Consider the following 5,683-nt stretch of genomic DNA (forward strand, 5'->3'; position numbering starts at 1 on the left):
CTGCACAATATGAACATATGGGTAAAAAAGGTTGGAGTAAATGAAACCATGGGCAGTGGGGTAGATGATGCATCTCAAGTACCATGAACAGCTGTTGTGTGGGTAAGTATGGAAATACTAACTTTTTCTATTCTATAAACAGATTAAAACAAAAGATAATTTTGATAGCTTTCATATATACATTGCTTGCCATTAAAGAATCCAGACTTTACCCCAGTGTTGTAGTCAAGATTACCCCCACACTTAGAAAAGAAACAAATGGGAAATCTCTGATACCACTGCATGGTAACTTTTGACAAATATAGACCATTACAGACCCTTGTTGGCTTAAATGTTAGGCCCTCTAGAGGGCGTTTCATTTCAAACAATTCCAAAATGGTTTACAAATTTAACTATATGCATTGGATGGGATCATTGTGTCTGCTCTCTTCCCCTATCCTCTCCACTTGCCCCAGTCACCCCATCCCATCCCCTGATGTCATTCATACTCACTCTCATCCCCATCCTGTATTCTTCTTTTTTAAAGTCTCAATCCCTTCTGGCTCTTTCCCCCTCACAATAGAAGCATGTTGCAGTCTCTCCCATCTTAGAAAATCCATCCTTGACCCCACTTGCCTCTCCTACTCCCATTCCATCTTCCTGTCATCTTTAAGCTCATTGAAGGCACTATTTGCAATCGCTGTCTGGAGTAGTTCTCCTCCAGTTCCATCCTAGAACCTCTCTACCCAAGTCTCAGAACAAGTACTCCATCTTCATCTTGCTTGACCTGTCAGCCTCCTTTGACACTATCAGCCATGCTTCTCTTCTTAAAATTTTGTAATCCCCTTTGCTTTTTGACTATGTTCTCTCCTGATACTCAAACTCAAAAGCTGCATGTCATCTTTGACTCAGAACTGTCTCTATCCTCACATCCATGCTATAGCTAAACCATGTAGATTTTTTTCTGCATAATATCTTTAAGATATGGCCTTTCCATCCATCCACATAGTTTAAGCCAGTGTGGGCAACCTATGGCCCATCAGGGTAATCTGCTGGCGGGCCACCAGACAGTTTGTTTATGTTTGCATGGCCACCCGCAGCTCCCAGTGGCCGCGGTTCGCCATTCCCAGTCAATGGGAGCTGTGGGAAACAGTGGACAGCATGTCCCTGCAGCTCGCGCTGCTTCCTGCAGCTCCCATTGGCGAACCACGGCCACTGGGAGCTGTGGGTAGCCGTGCAAATGTAAACAAACTGTCTCGCAGCCTGCCAGCTGATTACCCTGAAGGGCCATAGGTTGCACACCACTGGTTTAAGCTATCAACCAAGCTCTCATTATCTTGTGTCTTGATTACTGCAACATCCTTTTCTCTGGCATTGTCAAACGCAATCCTGCACAGCCCATATTCATTCAGAATAAGATCATAAACCTAGCCCATTGCTTTGACCATGTCACCTCTCTCTTTGCATCCCTGCACTGGCTCTGCCTTCTCTCTCTCCGATCAAACAAACTACCCGTCTTCACTTTCCAGGCCTTTCACGGTCAGTCCCCACCCTGTCATCTCTCATTCACTATTGAGATGCCAGCTCCCACCTCCGATCATCCCATGATTGCTTCCATCAGCCATTTGTTACATTTTCAGACAAGCAACTCTGTGCTTTCTACCATGTTGCCCCACATGCTTGGGAAGAGCCCTCCATAAACATCTGCAAAGCTCCCTCATTATCCTCCTTCAAATGCTCCTCTGCCATGATGCCTACAAAGAAATTGATAACAATTAGACTGCTGATGTGCTGACATCACTGCCAGTCATGCTGAACAATACTGTCTGATGATTTCCTTGTACTGTCTGTATACATCTTGTCTCGTGTCTTATTGTAGATTGTAAATTCTTTGGGGGGTAGGGACCATCTTTTTTCTGTGTTTCTAGCATAATGGGATCCTTGTTCATGACTAGGGCTCACAACAATACAAATAATAAATAATACTAACAACTATACCAATAATGTCATCCCTCCCTACATTGCAGCCACTTCTGGAGCGGAATGTGGCAATGTGTTTAATAATTTTGTATTGGAAGCACAGATGATTCTATCCAGTTGAATCTGCAGGGGGAATTTGGAATCTGCAGATTTACATTCTGTGCAACCCCAGTGAAACCAATGGAGCTGCAGAGGGAGTAAATCAGTACAGAAGTTTGGACCTGGAATTCAGCCAGAAAAACAGAGTAACCAAAAGTCAAAGTCATGCCACATTAAAGAGAGCTTGTACATTACTATTATTGAAGCAATACATTTGCTTTCCTACACAAGGTAAATGTACTTTAGTTAATCCACACTAGTTGCATACTGTCGGCATGAGAGTTATTTTATTACTATTAGACTGTTACTTTTCATGAATGGACTCTTGGCCAAGGGCTACAGGATAGTACCAGGGGAAGATCAGAAGATTACAGTGAGCTGAGCTGATAAGAGAATGGGTTAAACAGGACCTATTCTTATTTGTATGACAATCATTCTTGTGAGTATATTTTCAGGCCCTGCTATTTTTGGTTGTCAATGTGATCTGTTACCAGAATATGGAATTAGAATTTGAATACAGGCAAAGTAAGAGCACTTCACACGCACACACGCCTACACACCCCTCTCGTCCATCAGAGAAGAGCTTCATTCCTCAACAAGGTCAAATTGCATCAATAAGGTGCTACAAGAGAATAACCTCACCACACATTAAATTGTGGGGGCTGTTGTCTGGTGTGTAGGAAAAGGTGTGTGGCCCCTTGAAGGGCTAGATAACCAGAGAATGACTCATTGTGGCAGCTTCAGACTTTGTCAGCATGGGGATGCTAACCCATCCCCCCACAGGTGACCAGAAGAGAGGGGAAACTATTTAGGCGCTGGAAAAGCCCTTTTTTCCTTGACCAGGTGGTGCAGGACCCACTCGCACCCTACTGAAGTAGTTAAATCCCAGGTTTTTTCATGATCTGCTGTGAACTTATGCTAGTTGCTACCTTCTCATGGGCTGGGAAAAAATGTTTTCCCTGACCACTGGATGGGCCAAAGCGAGGTGGAGGGTTTTTAATCTTTCCCACAGCAGGCCAGGGGCTTAGTTGGGCAGACATGAAGCAGGGGCTAGGCTATGATGTTGCAACTTGTTATGTAAGCGTGGGGAGGATCCACAAGAAAGGGACACAGTGATCTGATAAAATGCGTTGGTAAGGGATTTAAGGGAGGTATTCTTTAAAAGAGCCAAAAGAGGGGGTTTTCAGAGCTCCTTTGATTGGTACGGTCAGTCATTTATAGCCCCCCATTCTAGAGGTGGGAGGTAGCAAGTTCCCAGCAATGGGTTGGCTGGAGGGCTGACAGCAGCCTCCCACTGCAGGTATATGTAAATGATTATGGAATTATCCACACTGTACGCTTTTATCTACTGGGCACTCCCTGACATTTAGGAATAAAGTTGCAGCCTAGTTAAACCGCATCCGGTGTCTTCTGTTCTCCTTCTGGGATAGCCAGAAGATCTCTCGTCTCCTTGGATCAGTTAGGGAAATGAAAACAGATAATCTTGGATCTTCATATCAGAGAATTCTATTTATTTTAAGGGTCGATGGGGCATTATATTCATGACAAGTTACTCACCTGGGCTTGAAATTCCATGTCAGGTGAAGATGACGTCACTCTCAGAGGGATCTGCACACTAAGAGCCAGACTCTCTCTGCCCCTACTTCCATGGTATAGTGGGACACAGAAAGTCTGCACCTCCCCTTGCTGAGCAGGCAAATTTGACTGCTAAACTGAACTGCAGTCTGAAATTCTTAGGCAAGTTGCTTCACCTCTGTGCTTCTCTTTCCTCTCCCATCCTTGTCTGTCTCATCTATTAAGACTGTCATGGGTAGAGTCTTTCTCTCACTATGTGTTTGTACAGTGCCTAGCACAACGGGGTGTGCATCACAGTGCATAGAGGTGACTGTAATGTAAATAAGAATAAAAGGGAGCAGTTTTCACCCACACGGGTGGGTAGAAGTAGATGTGGTCCCATTGTAGGATCAATGAAAAAAATCATGGTTTTCTTGAATGTATTCATTTTTGAGAGAGAATTTGCAAATGCTTCTTGCGCTGTAGATCACTGGTGAGCAGTTTGTTGCAAGCAGTCAATATTCAAAATTAAAGTTGAGTAGGGACCGGACACATTGATAACATGGTCTATTCATTTCTCTTACTAGATGAAAGTAAGTCTTAGAACACTCAACATTTGCAAAATCAAAATTTGTTTTCTGCAAATATTCTTCAGTGTTGTTTTAAAAATCTATATTTCCACAAACATTTCTGCCACAAAATTTCACTGCTAGACTCTTCGTGGAAGGAAAACACGAATATACCTGGGAGGGATCCTTGGTCTTGTTTGGAGTGCAGAGATGTGGGTCCAAGGTATTGCCAAATTGGTTCCATTCTTCTCCAAGGTTGACATGGCCTCAGGTTTCACTATGAAGCTTTCACTGAGCCATACACTGTAATTACAGGATTTGGGAAGTCAGCATTACATCTGGTTCCTAATAGAACAAGCTCTTCTACTAAAACGTCTATGACCAGGAAAAAGTGCAGCAGTCTTATATTGGTTTTGCAGACAGAGCCATTATGCAGTAGAATCATAGAATATCAGGATTGGAAGGGACCTCAGGAGGTCATCTAGTCCGACCCCCTGCTCAAAGCAGGACCAATCCCCAATTTTTGCCCCAGATCCCTAAATGGCCCCCTCAAGGATTGAACTCACAACCCTGAGTTTAGTAGGCCAACGCTCAAACCACTGAGCTATCCCTCCCTCCAGTTGATCTAATCCTGTGTGACGGGCACTGTACTCACTTGAAGACTCAAAAAAAGAGGCCTAACTCCAATCTGTTTTGCCTTGATGCAAGATTTTAAAATTAACTTCCTAAGGGAAAGTCTACTCATGTAAACAGCTAGAAAGGTCAATTTGTTCTACTAATGCTGGAAGCGATACTCCTGCTGAAACACAGTCACACAACTCCATGGCCATAATGAAAACACAAGGTGCCCGATTCTGCTCTCCCCAGATGTAAAAGCATCAAACTTCTGTAAAAGTGGGGTCAGAATTGGGCTGTTGGCTCATTTACAGATGCTTCATACTTGTATTGCATCCATTTGATTTTTCCCCAATCCTGCAGTCTTTGCACACCCATAAAAGCCATCAGGCCCTTTGTCTACTCTGAAGTCAATCTCTAAGGCCACTGATTCTGTGAATTTTGCTTTAGCTCAGACACATACTGTCAACACAAGAGCAGCTCAGGCTTCAGAGAGATTGGTCAAAAAAGTAGGTCAGCCTGTGACAAGCTGTTCTGTGAGTAGCATTTCTCTCTCCTCTCATTTCTCCCTTTCTAAAAGAAATGTGCGAAACCAATTCCTTTGAAAATCACAAAAACATTAATTGTATCAAATGGAAGTAGAGACAGTTAACTAAATATGTTGCAATTTGAGCCTTTTTTTAAAATGAGCAATTAAAACAGACTATCACGTATTCTCCATTCTGACTTTCTAGAACAAATCTAGCTGGCTCAGCCATTTGACTTGTTCTTGGGTTCTGCCCAGCCTACAACCATGTCAGTGGAGCTCTGCTTACTGCACAGAAAAAAAGAAGCTGCAAATAGAGCTGGGGGAAATGTTTCAAAAATTTTCCACAAACATTTGCTTC

At 43.2% G+C, this 5,683-nt stretch overlaps 1 long non-coding RNA gene across 1 annotated transcript; it reads right to left on the reverse strand.

The window, feature by feature from the left end:
* Positions 1-553: 553 nt before the first annotated feature.
* Positions 554-4,420, reverse strand: LOC141996880 (uncharacterized). The gene is made up of 3 exons (XR_012641641.1): positions 4,356-4,420; positions 1,282-1,733; positions 554-1,008 (listed from the first exon to the last, which is right to left on the reverse strand). It is a non-coding gene; the product is annotated as an uncharacterized LOC141996880 (long non-coding RNA).
* Positions 4,421-5,683: the final 1,263 nt, after the last annotated feature.

Source organism: Natator depressus, chromosome 12 (assembly GCF_965152275.1).
Source record: "Natator depressus isolate rNatDep1 chromosome 12, rNatDep2.hap1, whole genome shotgun sequence".
In the NCBI taxonomy this organism is placed as follows: Eukaryota; Metazoa; Chordata; order Testudines; family Cheloniidae; genus Natator; species Natator depressus.